This window comes from Arachis duranensis, chromosome 1, assembly GCF_000817695.3.
Source record: "Arachis duranensis cultivar V14167 chromosome 1, aradu.V14167.gnm2.J7QH, whole genome shotgun sequence".
NCBI classification, from domain to species: domain Eukaryota; kingdom Viridiplantae; phylum Streptophyta; class Magnoliopsida; order Fabales; family Fabaceae; genus Arachis; species Arachis duranensis.
In genome coordinates, this window is record NC_029772.3 from 46,148,464 (window position 1) to 46,165,088 (window position 16,625).

General features: G+C 35.2%; 1 non-coding gene across 1 annotated transcript; it reads right to left on the reverse strand.

Annotated features, from left to right (window-relative positions):
• Positions 1–14,886: 14,886 nt before the first annotated feature.
• LOC127743049 (small nucleolar RNA R71) lies at positions 14,887–14,994 on the reverse strand. Its single transcript, XR_008004366.1, has one exon. It is a non-coding gene; the product is annotated as a small nucleolar RNA R71 (small nucleolar RNA).
• Between the last annotated feature and the right edge of the window lie 1,631 nt (positions 14,995–16,625).

A 16,625-nucleotide genomic window follows, 5' to 3' on the forward strand; every position in this document is an offset into this window, starting at 1 on the left:
TATTGTTTAAACAGAAACGAAATAAATAAACTCTTCTGAACTTTGTTGTCCATAACCTGAGAAGAAAAGACCTGTAAGGGAGTGAGAACATCGTCCTCGTTAGTTCTCACTATAGGATTAGAGAATTACTATAATAGAATACGTGAAAATAAAACTGTTATTAAAGTATAGTGATTAATAGCCACCTTATGTATTTTTTCAAAACCGGAGATTTATAACCAAGAATCCGAAATCCTTTCTAAATGATAAAACTATTAACTCTTCAAAAATCCAAAACCTTTTTAAAATTTTTTTCTAGACAGCATGAATGACCAAGCTGTTCCAAGCATAGGTTCATTAAGTCTATGTTGAACCAGTTCAGTTTTTCATGCTTAAATAAACCAAAATCATAAACCATACACGACCTTCGGCTCATCATATGATCAATCACGGCCATAGGCCCAAATAATTCAATCAACACAAAATCCACCACAATTCAACCAAATTTTGGTCACAAACACAAGTAAGAAGGTTCAAACACAATCAAGCAGTTACATCAAGTAGAGCAATTAGCAATTAACCATAAATATTCATATAGGCAAACTAGTTACAATGTGCACACCCAAACAATGTCACATAGATGCATATGATGAATGCCTGCCCTATGGCTGATGAGTTTCATCTGTCAGTTATCAAGCCAACTCGACAAGTCCAGCTGCTAAACCCTAAACAGCCCCCTCGTCGCGCATCCCCATGAGTCTATGTATAGCTTTTTCTCTTCTCATTCATAATTCATATATATATAAAATTTTACTCAATGGGGGTCAACCTTCCCAGAAATTTATAAGTGCCCGGTCACCCTTACGACATAGGGTCAACAGAGTATCGAGTCTCAATCTGGAACACGTGGTGGCAAGCCACAGTACTTTACCCAGGAAAACTCGTATCTCAGATAAAAGAAGTGCATAAGACACATATTCATTCATAATCATTCATTCATCATTATTACCCACACTTCATTAACAATCCATACCAAGTCAAATCACCATTCATGCCATATATGACTTTATCCTCAAATCACTTTACATTGAAACTAGAAATCAAAGTCATCTTTGTCTCAAAATTCAAAATCCTCATATCTCAAAGTATTTCAAGCTCATAATCCACTTTTTCCTAAAACTCAATTCTCTTTGAAAAGACTAAAATCCTTCACTTTTAAATCTTCTGTTTAACTATTTTAAATCAGAGTTATCAAATAACAACCTTAGGAAAGACTAAAGACTCTAGGAAAGAATAACCTACCACATTTTCTTAAGTACTTTAGAAATCCTTGAAATCATAGTTACTTAAATTGAAATGAATTAAAATGAAGATTTAAAACCCAAAACTAAGGCATGTGAGCCAAATGTTCAAAACCATTTTCAAAACCCAAAATTATTTAAATCCAAAAACAAATTTCCATTTCATTCCTAAGACAGAAACATTCCCAAAGGCTTGGAATTATTTAGTCTTGTTACATCAAAATTTAAAGAATACTTCAAAAGCAAAACAAATTTAATTAATCAAATTTCAATTTCTTTTAAAATCCACTAAAACGCCACCAAAGGTACTTCTTTAATCGAACCTCCATAACATAGGTCCGTTCATATTTAAATCAATCTTAAAACATAAACTTTCCTTAAACAGATCAAACTCAAAACACCTATTTCTTGATAAATCAAGAACTAAATAATAGGACCTCTCAAAACCAATCCTTTTCAAAATCACATTTTAAAACAAAATCTTAAATCTCATAAAAATTCGACAGTATCTCCCCTAAAACTTGGACTTTGCCACCCTTTTTGGGTCCCAACCAAACCATTCCTCAGCCCCTTCCATGGAATCATAACCAAATAATAGTTAAAAATTAGACTAAGTCTAAAAATTCATATCATTCTCATACTCAAGAAAACAGATTCAAACTCGAGAACCGTCCATTTAGCAAAACCAACAATAATCCAGTCAAACAAACATTCATATCCAACGAAGACAACCAACAATACATAAGACTTGTACAATCACTAAAGACACATTTCTGACATCAGTATCCATATATAACAATTCCAATTTATAAAGTATAGTTTTCTGAAAAAGGCCCCTACCTCGATAAGCAAAACCATAACCCAAACGTGTCAACTAAACTCTTTTTGCTCAGCCCGAAATTAACCACAACCGAAACCTCAGCTCTGCTTGCTTTCTTAATAGCAGAACAACCTCAATCGAAACATGCAAACTCGATTTCTAATTCCTAAAAACATTAATAACGCAATGATTTTAATACACGTAACAGAACACTAACGCGGGGTCTCCGAAACAGAAATACTTACTGTAATACGAAAACAAAGCAGCAGCAGTCTCTGAACCGGTTTGGCGGTGGACCCCGGCAGCCACCTCACGTGGCAGCGGGAACCGGATTCTGCCGACGGCAACTGAAACCAACATGTAGTGATTGTAACGTCTCCAGAAATCAAAAGAAACGAAACACAATACTCAAAATCTTATCGGTGGTGGTTGTTGGTGACGGCAGCGCCATTTCTTGGCGGCGAAGGCTCAGCCACTCATCCAGTAGTGGGACGAAGTGTACGACTGCGGCTGGGCAAATCGGCAGTGAGAGGAACACCTCAGTCTCGGATCTCTCTTTGTCTCTTTCATGCGTGGCTCTCCTCGCGTCGGCTACCTTTCCCACCCGGTTGGAATAATGATGATCAACTTAAAGATGGGTGTAAGAACAAAGTTTGGGACCCCAAAATATACATCAATCATCATCAATTTTTGGGTCTTGTAACTTGCTTAAGATCTATTGGGAGCTTGGTGCACCTAATTTGGGATCTCGGTAGACATTGAATATGCAAGCATTGGTGGCGATTCAAGGATGAATTCAAGCACAAGCCACCTTGACAAGCACCCCATCAATGGTCCAACTTAAGGACAATAAATAAAAGTGCTTGGTTGGAGACACACTACCATGGTAACATCTTTTCATTTTTCTCATTTTTAAATATTGATAAATTAGTCTAATTTCATGTTTAGTTTAGTTTTTTTAGTTTATTTGGCAGTCTAGTATGTTAAATAAGGTTTGATGGTGTTTTGGTAGCTGTTTGGATGTTTGGAATGCTTGGGTTGGTGCTAGAAATTGAAAAATTAAAAAAAAAACAAAGCACCCACCCACGCGTACATGTCAACCACGTGTACGCATGACCCCAAGATTCCAACCACCCACGCGTATGCGTGACCGACGCATACATGTCACCCTGAAAAATCCACTATGCTAGAATTGTGTGAGCACTGTGCTGCTGCATACGGGAAAACAGAGAGTTGTGCGCATAGGGTGCAGGAATTGTGCGTCTAACACAAATTCCTTCCACGCGTACGCATGACCCACGCGTATGTGTCACCCTCTATTTTCTGCTTCCCATGCCTATACGTCGCACCCCTGTTTCACCTACTTTCTTTTCTTCTCTTCTTTCTATTTCTTTCCTTCTTCTCTCTTCTCTTATTTTCTTTTCCTCATTCAACCATCATCTACCACCTCTATTGACCATAATCTTCTTTAGTTAATTAGTTAGTTGGTTAGATATTTAGTTAGTTAGTTAGTTAGTTTAATTTTTTCTTTAATTTTTTGTTTTAGGGGATAAGTGTTGGATTATTGATTTAATTTGCTGTTTCTTAATGCTGAAATTGTTTATTGTTGGATTTCTGTATTGAGGATATACATTGTTGCTTGGTATTGAGTTTTGCTTGCTTGATACTAGTGCATACCAAGTAATCATAACATTGCCTTTGAGAATGTTTTTGGGATTTCTAAATTGCTTGTTGTAACTAGCCACCATGTAATTTGAATTCACTATCTGTTGTTAGGAAATTGTGTATCATTAATACATTTTTTGTTAGCTGATGCTTGTTTATGATTTAATTTTATTTACATCACCTATTTCATGCATTTAGATTTTGGAGTTGTGAATTTGGATGGTAAGCTTACCTAATGACATATTTTTGAGCTTTTCAAAGCTTTGTGGACAATGCTTGCTATGTGATGGATTTTAACTTCTATCTCACTTTTCCTATGTTGCATAGCAACCATGTATCCCACTTTATGTCACTTAGGTGATGCGGACTAAACTTCGATGTGTGTCATTGTTTGATGTGTAAGCTTTATATTTCATTTGATTCATTGAATTCTCTTGCACATCAACCAATGACCATTCTTCATCCATTTCACAATTGCTTGATTATTTGCTTGAGTGCTTTCATGCTTTTTTATTGCTTGTTTGTTTATCTTAACCTACAAGTTTTCTTTGAAGTATTTCAAGCACACTAGAATGGGTGAAGTTCTTACTTCTTTTGTGTAATTGAGACATAGCTTTCTATGCTAGTGTGTGTTCTAAATCGCATGCAACTTAGAACTCAAACACTATTTTTCCTTAATGTCACACTAATTCACTCACTCCATTCTAGTGATTCATCCCTTATTCTAACAATATAATGCTTCCCTGCTTTTGCATTCACTTGTCTTGTTATCCTGTTTTCTATTTTCAGGATAAGTTACCATAAGCAAAAAGGGAAGTAGAAGAAAGAACACACAGTACCAGTGGATCCACTAGCTGAAGGTGGCAATCTGGAAAGTCGCCATATCCCCTTGCTCATCTTTGAATGCACCAAGGACGGTGCAACTTTTAAGTGTGCGGAGCTCGTCCGACCAATTAGCTATTTTTGGGTGACAAATTTCTAATCCCAACACTTTCACACTTTATTTTTTTCTTTTATTACTAGGTGATTTAGAATTTTTAATTACATTTTCTTAGTTTGCATATATATAATAAACTTAGTCAAAATAATGAAATTTTCCAAGAAAAATATTCTTAATAGGGCATTGCCACCCCAATTGATTTGAGTTAAAAAAAAATTTTCATTGAACTTGCTTGAATTATATATTGTGGAACATGTTTTTGAGCTAAGAACACATAAGCACGTGAGTTTTGAACCTAAATTGTGTGGTTACATCATATAACCACTCTTTTCATTCTTGTGTGTATTATTCTCTTTCTATGATTGTAATCTTTGATTTGTTTGATTCTTTATGTCCATTATTTTCTGTATGAATACATTTATATGATTGAGGCATTCATTTCAATTAGCTCACTTACCCAAATAGTCCTACCCTTTTATCTACCATTGTTAACCAATTTTGAGCCTATTTTAATCCCTTTTATTCTTAATTTTAGCACATCACTACCCCTAAGTGAAAAATAATAAATGTTCTTAATTTTGATCTTTGATTAGTTTAGGTTAGTGAGAGTGTGTATCATTTAAGTATGGGAAGCTTGGGAACATTGGTAGAGATAAAAGTATATTTTTGTATTTTTGTTGAAAATAATGGGAATTGGGTACATACTCATGCATTAAATGTTTAAACCATATGCATTGGTACTTTTGTATATAATTCATCAAAAGAAAAATAGAAAGACGAAAGAAAAATAAAAAAATGTAGAAAAATAAAAAGAAAAAAATAAAAAAAAAGAAAAAGAAAAAGGAACCAACAAAAATGGGACGAATGCCCCAAAGTAGAATAATAATAACAATGCATATGGAATGTGAATTGAAGAGAATGCATGAGTGTGTAAAAACATGAAGAATGGGTAGTTAGGTTTGTATTTGAATTTTATAGGTTGTTATATGTGTTAGGTGAGAGCTTAAGTCAATTAAAGATTCAAATTTCAAAGCTCACCTGACCAAATACAATCCTACCTTGACCTTAGCCCCATTACAACCCTATGAAAAGTCCTCATGATATTTGTATGCATGCATTGAATAATTCTTGATTGTTAGATAAAAAACAAATCTTAGAAAGCATGATTAGAGGAGAATTGAGTGAATCAGCCCTATACACTTGAGCGACTAGAGCAGATACACATCCGGTGAGGGTTCAATTGCTCAATTACATGTTTTCACCTATGATCATCTCTTTTCTTGCAAGTTTGTAAACTCTTTTCAATAACTCAATTCAATTGTGGGTTTGATTTGATTACTATTGCTCTATCTCTTGTGTTCATATATGTATTCTTGGAAATTGATTTATTTTGACCAAGTAGTTGCATTCATTTAGATAGATTGCATTTAGATAGGGTCCATATAGATAGTTTGTATTGAATAAATGTTGATACTCCTTGTCTCTTTCTTGAGTTTAGCATGAGGAAATGTCTAGTTTAAGTGTGGGAAGGTTTGATAAACCCCAATTTTGTGGTTTATCTTGTGTTGAATTTAGGGGATTTTATTAACTTATCTCACATTTATTCAATGAAATAGCATGGTTTTGTAATTCTCCCTAATTTGTGCTTAAGAGTGAAAACATGCTTTTTAGGCCTTTGAATTACTAATTTTAATTCACTTTAATTCCATTCGATACCTTGATATATTTGTTGAGTGATTTCAGGTTTATATCGCAAGGATTGGATGGAAGAAGTGAAGAGAAAAGCATGCAAAGTGGAGAATTCATGAAGAAATGTGGATTTGGTTCATTCATGGCCACACGCACGCGTCATCCACAGGTACGTGTGAGAGGGAATTTTTCCAAGCGACGCGTACGCGTCACCCACGCGTATGCATGATAAGCGGCACGTGACCAACTTAAAGGCAATACGCTGGAGGCGATTTCTGAGCCATTTAGGCCCAAATCCAACTTATTTCTGAAGCTATTTGATGCAGAATTCAAGAGGGAACAAAGGGGGAGCAATTAGATTAGCTTAGCATCATGTTTTAGGGTAGTTTTCTAGTGAGAGAAGCTCCATCTTCTCTCTAGAATTAGGGTTTTTAGGTTAATTGAATCTTAGATTTAGGTTTTATTTTTTGTTTTCATTTAGTTTTTCTTGAAATTTCTTGTTATTACATCTTTGTCCTCTTATTTCTTCTTGTTAATTTCTTATTTGAGCCACTTTTTAGTTTATGAACACTCTTGTTAATTTTGATTTTCTTTAATGCAATTTTATGCTTTATGTTCTTTTAATGCTTGTTTGAGTTATTGTTGTTATTTCCTTTCATTGGGTAGTTGTAGAATTTATTATTCTTGTAATTTAATATTCTTTCCTTTTTATGCACACCAAGTGTTTGATAAAATGCTTTGTTTAGGTTTAGAGTAGATTTTGAGCATTCTTTGCTTAGAAAGAGAAATTAGGCAATCTTGAGTCATTAATACCCAATTTAGATTGCTGATCTAGAGTTGTTAGTTGATCTTATTTCCATTAACATTACTTATAGATTAGGATTAACTAGGCTTATTTGACTTTCTCCCGATGTTGGAGATAACGAAATAGGATTAGCTCTTGATAATTATTGTGTCATGATTAATGACTGGGATAGAAAACCTCAATTTTCAATCCTTGCCATGAATGCCTCTCTTTAGTATTTGTTATCTTTAGTTGTTTTCTTTACTTTATTGTCAATTAAATTTCTTGTCATTTAGATTATTACCTTCTTATATGCAAACCGCCCCTTGAACCTCATAAGCAATAACATGCATACCTCACTGCAATTTCTTTGAGAGACGACCCGAGATCTAATACTCTCGGTTATTTTTATTGTTTTGCACTTGTGACAAAGAAAAATTAAACTTTGATTAAAGGTTATTTGTCAGTTTGGAACTATACTTGCAATGAAGTGATTTATTTTATTGAGAATAAATTCTAGACCGACGGTAACCTTCTATCAGACGTACTCTACGACGATAGAAGCATGAATGAATGGCAGTGACGTCTTCCTCTCTCACTGGCTCGTGGTTGGCAGCGACGGACGGAGGTCAGTGGCATCTCCTCCTTGTGTGCGTCTCTACTTTTTGACGACGGTAATGGCAAGACGACGGCGTGACTGTGGCGATAGCAAGGATGAAAAGCGGCAATGGGGTTGACAGCGACGGCACGAGCAGCAGGATACCATGGCAGCGCCAAGCTTCTCCCTCCCAGGCGCTCTCTTCCTCCCTCTCGGATCCCCGTCTCCTTCCTCCTCTTGCCTACTTCCACCTCCCATTTCTTTTTCTTTAATTTCTCCCTTTTATTTCTGTTTCAGGTAGTGTGGGTGCGTGTGTTTAGTTTGTGTGTGCTAAGAGCGTGGGTGGGTGAGAGAGAGAGAGAGAAATGAGTGTAGTGTTAGGGTTTGGGGTGGTGTGGGTTAGTTTAGGTATTTTTATTAAAATAGGGGTAGTATTGTAATTTCAATAAATTAAATAAAAAGATAGAATAATAAATAAAAATCAAATTAAATTTAAAGTATTCATCCTTAAAATACTTTTTAATTACCAATTTGTAAATTATTGTTAGTTAAATACTAATTTAATAAATATCGAAGATAAGTAAATTAATTCTTCTTTATTTATAAAATAAGGTTAAAAATCTAAATATTTAAAATTAAGGCATATAAAATATTCACTATTTTTCAATTATAAGAACTCTAAATAATAAATAAGAATTTACTCAACTTATATATAAAAATCTCTAAAAATATAATCTTAAATAAATATAATAGATCATAAATAATATATCAATAACTTTTCAAAATTCAGGATCTTACGTCCTACCCCACTTATAAAAATTTCCGTCCTCAACTATTAACTTAAAAAGCAAAATTCTAGAATAGTTCTGAATACTTTACTTTTGTATACTATAGAAAAGCAGGGGTCTTGGCATATATATAATCTTTCAAATACAGGCCTTATAACTTGAATATACATATAAGGAAGAAAATGTTGGTACAAGAAAGGAGATACAAGATAGGCTCGTTGTAAAAAGGTTATATGGTTTCGAGGCTTTGCAAAAACTCGGAGAAACACAGTAGGGTGCAAGATTTTCAAGATAGGAATTCGCAAAAGTAAGGTGATAAGTAGAATTTGCACCGCTTTTGGATTTTTCCACTTAAAATAACTTTCGTTGCAAGTATAGACCAAACTAGCAACCAACTCCCACCATCAAAGTTTAAATTTTCAAATTAAGATAACTGAGAGTATTTAGACTCCCGGGTCGTCTTTCCTAGGAACTAGTGACTAAGAGCGCACAATTTTGGTTGTGAAAAGCAAGGGGGGATTTTCAATAATTAAGCAAGCAATAAAGAGATAAAAGAACGATCCAAGTTGCAATTAATAAACTAATAAAAAAAATAAAGAACTATGTATGTAATATAGACAAGTAAGACTCAAAATTGATGGAAATGTGGTTCAAAACATAAATGAAGCCTTGACTTGGGATCAGTTATGGAATACCTTCCTTGCTATAACCACAACTATGATAATTAAGATGGATTAATCTTACTTAGTCTACGCTTAACATCGAAGAGTAAGTCAAGTGATCATAGCTGTTATTAATCCATAAATCCTAGATAACTTACTAGTTACCTTAGTAAGAAACTAGCATTAGTGGAAATAATAACAACTAACAACCGAAGAATTATCACTAAATATTGGACATTATGACTCTAGTAATCCATATATTCATTTTCCCAAGCCAAGGGGTGGAAATCTACCAGATAATCAAAATTGGCATTTCATCAAACACATGGTAGGCATATTCACAAAACATGGCAAAATTGGAAAAATGATAAAAACTATGAACCACAAATGATCAAAATCAACACTAATAACTTAAACAAACATATAATAACCAAAAATCATCAAGTTCATCAACTAGAATTCAAAATTACAAAAGTATATATGTATTAACAAAATGACTTAAAATGTAAGAATGTGAAGAACAAGTAGTCCAATAAAAGAGAAAATTAAGGAATACTTACAATGGAAATAGCTATAATCCAAGAACAAAATTGGGGATTGTAACTTGAAATATAAACCCTAACTAAACCCTAAAGAAATTGAGAGAAACCTAAACTAAAACTACCTAAAACTACCCTAAGTGTACTCTATAATGTATGGTAGTGTATGGTGTTGCTTCCCTCTTCATATATGCCTCAAAGGCTTCAGAAATGGGCCTGGAAACCTGATGAGCGGATAATTTATATGCTTTTTGGCATTATTTTTAGGTAGTATGTTTTAGTTACTTTCTAGTATATTTTTGTTAGTTTTTTATGAAAAATTCACATTTCTGGACTTTACTATGAGTTTGTGTTTTTTTCTGTGATTTCAGGTATTTTCTGGCTGAAATTGAGGGACCTAAGCAAAAATCTGATTTAGAGGCTGAAAAAGGACTGCAGATGCTGTTGGATTCTGACCTCCTTGCACTAGAAGTGAATTTTCTTGAGCTAAAAATGCCCAATTGGCGCTCTATCAATTGCGTTGGAAAGTAGACTTCTTGGATGCCCGAGATTTGATGGCCCAAACTGGCGTTCAAACGCCACCTAGAGACCCTTTTTCTGGCGTAAAACGCCAGAACTGGCATCAGAACTGGAGTTAAACGCCCAAACTGGCACCCAAGCTAGTGTTTAACTCCAAGGATGCTCTATCCACGTGAAAGCTTTAAAGCTCAGCCCAAGCACACACCAAGTGGGCCCCGGAAGTGAATTTCTGCACTATCTACTCATTTTCTGTAAACCTAGTTTATTAGTTTAGTATAAATAGCACTTTTTACTATTGTATAAGGGTCTTTTTTGGAACCCTTGAGCTTTATGATCATCTTTGGGGAGGCTGGCCATTCGGCCATGCCTAGACCTTTTTCTCTTATGTATTTTCAACGGTGGAGTTTCTACACCTCATAAATTAAGGTAAGGAGCTCTGTTGTTCCTCATGAATTAATGCAAGTACTATTGTTTTTTCCGTCAATTCACGCCTACTTCTTCTCCAAGATATACTCTTGTACTTAATTCAGTTAAGTCAGACTGAAGGGGTGACCCGTGACAATCACCCACTATCTTTAGTACTCGCTTAACCAAGATCCGCGTGCCTGACAACCACAAAGCGGTCTACATGATGTTCAACGTAGTCATTAGATGCTAGTCGGAGTATACTCTCTTGGGTCTCTGATCCATGGATTCGCATCGTCTCTCCTGACAACAGAGCATCCGACCCCGTGATTAGGATCTTTGTGGTATAGGCTAGAATCAATAGACAGCATTCCTGAGATCTAGAAAATTTTAACCTTGTCTGTGGTATTCTGAGTAGGATCTGGGAAGGGTTGACTGTGAGGAGCTTTAAAATCACGAATGTTGGGCGCAGTTGATGAGCAGATAATTTATACGCTTTTTGGCATTGTTTTTAGGTAGTTTTTAATAAGATCTAGCTACTTTTAGGGATGTTTTTACTAGTTTTTATGCAAAATTCACATTTCTAGACTTTACTATGGGTTTGTGTGTTTTTCTATGATTTCAGATATTTTTTGGCTAAAATTGAGGGACCTGAGCAAAAATCTGATAGTAGGCTGAAAAAGGACTACAGATGCTGTTGGATTCTGACCTCCCTGCACTCAAAATGGATTTTCTAGACCTACAAAACTTCAAATGGCACGCTCTAAATTGCTTTGGAAAGTAGATATCCAGGGCTTTCCAGCAATATATAATAGTCTATACTTTATTCGAGTTTAGATCACGCAAACTGGCGTCCAACGCCAGTTCCATGCTGCATTCTGGAGTAAAACACTAGAAACACAACACAAACCAGAGTTAAACGCCAAAAACACATTACAACTTGGCATTTAACCCCAAGATCAACCCAAGAACACACCAAAGTGGGCCCCGGAAGTGGATTTATGTACTTAGACTTATTTCTGTAAACCCTAGTAGCTAGTCTAGTATAAATAGGACTTTTTACTATTGTAAAGAAATCTTTTGGACGAGCCTTTGGAACATCTTTGATTATTGTTAGTCCTTAGACATTGGGGGCTGGCCTCACGGCCATGCCTACCATATTTTCACTTATGTATTTTCAACGGTGGAGTTTCTACACACCATAGATTAAGGTGTGGAGCTCTGCTGTTCCTCGAGTATTAATGCAATTACTATTATTTTTCTATTCAATTCAGCTTATTCTTATTCTAAGATATACGCTGCACTTCAACATGATGAATGTGATGATCCGTGACACTCATCATCATTCTCACCTATGAACGCGTGCCTGAAAACCAATTCTGTTCTACCTTAGATTGAGCGCGTATCTCTTAGCCTCCATTCCGAAACATCGGAGTCTTCATGGTATAAGCTAGAATTATTGGCGGCCATTCCTGAGATCCGAAAAGTCTAAACCTTGTCTGTGGTATTCCGAGTAGGATCTGAGATGGGATGAATGTGACGAACTTCAAACTCGCAAGTGTTGGGCGTAGTGACAGACGCAAAAGAATCACTGGATTCTATTCCAACATGATCGAGAACCGACAGATGATTAGCCGTGCGGTGACAGCGCATCTAGACCATTTTCACTGAGAGGACGGGAGGTAGCCATTGACAACGGTGAAACCCAACATATAGCTTGCCATGGAAAGGGATAAGAATGATTGGATGAAAGCAGTAGAAAAGCAGAGATGCAGAAGGAACACAGTATCTTCATGCGCTTATCTGAAATTCCCACCAATGAATTACATAAGTATCTCTATATCTATTTTATGCTTTATTTATCTTTATATTTGAAAACCATTATAACCATTAGAATCCGCCTGACTGATATTTACAAAATGACCATAGCTTGCTTCATACCAACAATCTCCGTGGGATCGACCCTTACTCACATAAGGTTTATTACTTGGACGACCCAGTGCACTTGCTAGTTAGTTGTGCGAAGTTGTGAAAAAGAGTGATATTACAATTGTGCGTACCAAGTTGTTGGCGCCATTGAGATCACAATTTTGTGCACCAAGTTTTTGGCGCCGTTGCCGTGGATTGTTTGAGTTTGGACAACTGACAGTTCATTTTGTTGCTCAGATTAGGTAATTTTCTTCGTATTTTATTTTCAAAAAGTTTTCAAAATCTTTCAAAATTTTTCTTTGTTTTCGTTTTTCCAAAAAGAAATTTTCGAAAAACCTAAAAAAATTAATAAAATCATAAAAACCAAAAATATTTTTGTGTTTCTTGTTTGAGTCTAGTGTCAATTTTTAAGTTTGGTGTCAATTGCATGTTTTTAAAAAATTTATGCATTTTTCGAAAAACTCATGCATGGTATTCTTCATGATCTTCACGTTGTTCTTGGTAAGTCTTATTGTTTGATCTTCATATTTTCTTGTTTTATGTCCTTTCTTGTTTTTCCTATGCATTTTTGCATTCATAGTGTCTAAACATGAAAAACCTTTAAGTTTGGTGTCTTGCATGTTTTTCTTTTCTTGAAAATTTTTCAAAAAATAAATCTTGATGTTCATCTTGATCTTCAAAGTGTTCTTGGTGTTCATCTTGACATTCATGGTGTTCTTGCATGCATCATTGGTTTTGATCCAAAATTTTCATGTTTTGGGTCATATTTGTGTTTTTCTCTCTCCTCATTAAAAATTCAAAAATAAAAAATATCTTTTCCTTCTTTTACTCAAAAATTAGAAATATTTGGGTTGACTTAGTCAAAAATTTTTAAAATTAGTTGTTTCTTGTTAGTCAAAATCTTATCTTTTCTTTTTCAAAAATCTTTTTCAAAATCTTTTTCAAAATAAAATCTTTTCTTTTTCCTTTTGTTATTTTTGAAAATTTGTTAAAATTGATTTTCAAAATCTTTTTCTTATCTTTATTTCATGATTTTCAAAAACTTTACTAACAATTAATGTGATTGATTCAAAAATTTGAAGTTTATTACTTTCTTGTTAAGAAAGGTTCAATCTTTAAATTTTAGGATCATATCTTTTAGTTTCTTGTTCGTCAAGTAATCAATTTTAATTTTAAAAATTAAATCTTTTTATTTCATTTTTAAATCTTTTTCAAAATATCTTTCCAATCATATCTTTTTAATCATATCTTTTTCAAATCATATATTTTTCAAAATCAATTTCAAAAATCTTTTCTAACTCCTTATCTTTTCAAAATTGATTTTCAAGTCTTTTTTAACTAAATAATTAACTTTTTGTTTATTTCTTATCTTTTTCAAAACCACCTAACCACTTTTCTCTTTCTAATTTTCGAAAATCACCATCCATTTTTTCAAAATTCTTTTAATTAACTAATTGTTTCAAATTTTAATTTTGATTTTATTTCTTCTCTTAATTTTCAAAAATCACTAACCATTTTTCAAAAACAATTTTCGAAAACCCCTCTCTCTCACCTCCTTCTATTTATTTATTCATTTTCTAACACTTCTCCTCATCTCAAAATTCGAACCCTCTCTTCTTTTCTGTGTTCGAATTTTTCTCTTCTCATTCTTATTCTTCTTTTCTTCTACTCACATAAAGGAATCTCTATACTGTGACATAAAGGATTCCTCTTCTTTTCTATTCTCTTCTTTTTCATATGAGCAGGAGCAAGGACAAGGATATTCTTGTTGAAGCAGATCCTGAACCTGAAAGGACTCTGAAGAAGAAGCTAAGAGAAGTTAAAGCACAACAATTCAGAGAAAACCTTACAGAGAATCTCGAAAAAGAAGGAGACCTGGCCGAACCCAATAATAATGCAAGGAGGATGCTTGGTGATTATACTACACCTACTTCCAATTTTTATGGAAGAAGCATCTCAATCCCTGCCATTGGAGCAAACAATTTTGAGCTGAAGCCTCAACTAGTTGCTCTAATGCAATAGAACTGCAAGTTTCATGGACTTCCATCAGAAGATCCCTATCAGTTTTTAACTGAGTTCTTGCAGATCTGTGAGACTGTTAAGACTAATGGAGTAGATCCTGAAGTCTACAGGCTCATGCTTTTCCCTTTTGCTGTAAGAGACAGAGCTAGAACTTGGTTGGACTCACTACCTAAAGATAGCCTGGACTCTTGGGATAAGCTGGTCACGGCCTTCTTGGCCAAGTTCTTTCCTCCTCAAAAGCTGAGCAAACTTAGAGTGGATGTTCAGACCTTCAAGCAAAAAGATGGTGAATCCCTCTATGAAGCTTGGGAAAGATACAAGTAGTTGACCGAAAAGTGTCCTTCTGACATGCTTTCAGAGTGGACTATTTTGGATATATTCTATGATGGTCTATCTGAGTTCTCTAAAATGTCACTAGACCATTCTGCAGGTGGATCCATTCACCTAAAGAAAATGCCTGCAGAAGCTCAAAAACTCATTGACATGGTTGCAAATAACTAATTCATGTACACCTCTGAGAGGAATCCTGTGAGTAATGGGACACCTCAGAGGAAGAGAGTTCTTGAAATTGATGCTCTGAATGCCATATTGGCTCAAAATAAAATGTTGACTCAGCAAGTCAACATGATTTCTCAGAGTCTGAATGGATTGCAAAATGCATCCAACAGTACTAAAGAAGCATCTTCTGAAGAAGAAGCTTATGATCCTGAGAACCCTATAATGGCAGAGGTGAATTACATGGGTGAAGCCTATGGAAACACCTATAATCCCTCAAGGAGAAATCATCCAAATTTCTCATGGAAGGATTAACAAAAGCCTTAACAAGGCTTTAATAATGGTGGAAGAAACAGGTTTAGCAATAGCAAGCCTTTTCCATCATCTTCTTAGCAACAAACAGAGAAATCTGAGCAGAGCCCCTCTAGCTTAGCAAACATAGTTTCTGATCTATCTAAGGCCACTTTAAGTTTCATGAATGAAACAAGGTCCTCTATTAGAAATTTGGAGGCACAAGTCGGTCAACTGAGTAAGAAAATCACTGAAACTCCTCCTAGTACTCTCCCAAGCAATATAGAAGAGAATCCAAAAAGAGAGTGCAAGGCCATTGATATAATCAAAATGGCCGAATCCAAAGAGGAAGGGGGAGGACGTGAAGCCCAATAAGGAAGACCTCATGGGACATCCTCCAGACAGAAAGGAGTTCCTATTGAGGACCTAAAAGAATATGAGGCTCATATAGAGACCATAGAGATTCCATTAAACTTCCTTCTACCATTCGTGAGCTCTAAGAACTATTCTTCCTCTGAAGAAGATGAAGAGCAAGTTGCTCAATATCTAGGAGCCATTATGAAGCTGAATGCCAAGTTGTTTGGTAATGAGACTTTGGAAGATGAACCTCCCTTGCTCATTAGTGAACTAAATACATGGGTTCAGCAAACTTTACCTCAAAAGAAACAAGATCCTGGTAAATTCTTAATACCCTATACCCTAGGCACCATGACCTTTGAGAAGGCTCTGTGTGACCTAAGGCCAGGTATAAATCTTATGCCACTCTCTGTAATGGAGAAACTGGGGATCTTTGAGGTACAAGCTACAAGAATCTTATTAGAGATGGCAGACAAGTCAATAAAACAAGCTTATGGATTGGTAGAGAACATGTTAGTGAAGGTTAAAGGCCTTTACATCTCTACTGATTTCATAATCCTAGACACTGAGAAGGATGAGGATGAATGCATCATCCTTGAAAGACCTTTCCTAGCCACAGCAGGAGCTGTGATTGATGTTGACAGAGGAGAGCTAGTCCTTCAATTGAATGGGGACTACCTTGTGTTTAAAGCTCAAGGATCTTCCTCTGCAACCATGGAGAGGAAGCATGAAAAGCTTTTCTCAATACCTCTGAACATCTGTGAAGCTCCATGAGAGCTCACTGTCAAGCTATTGACATTAAAGAAGCACTTATTGGGAGGTAACCCAAATTTTTAATTATC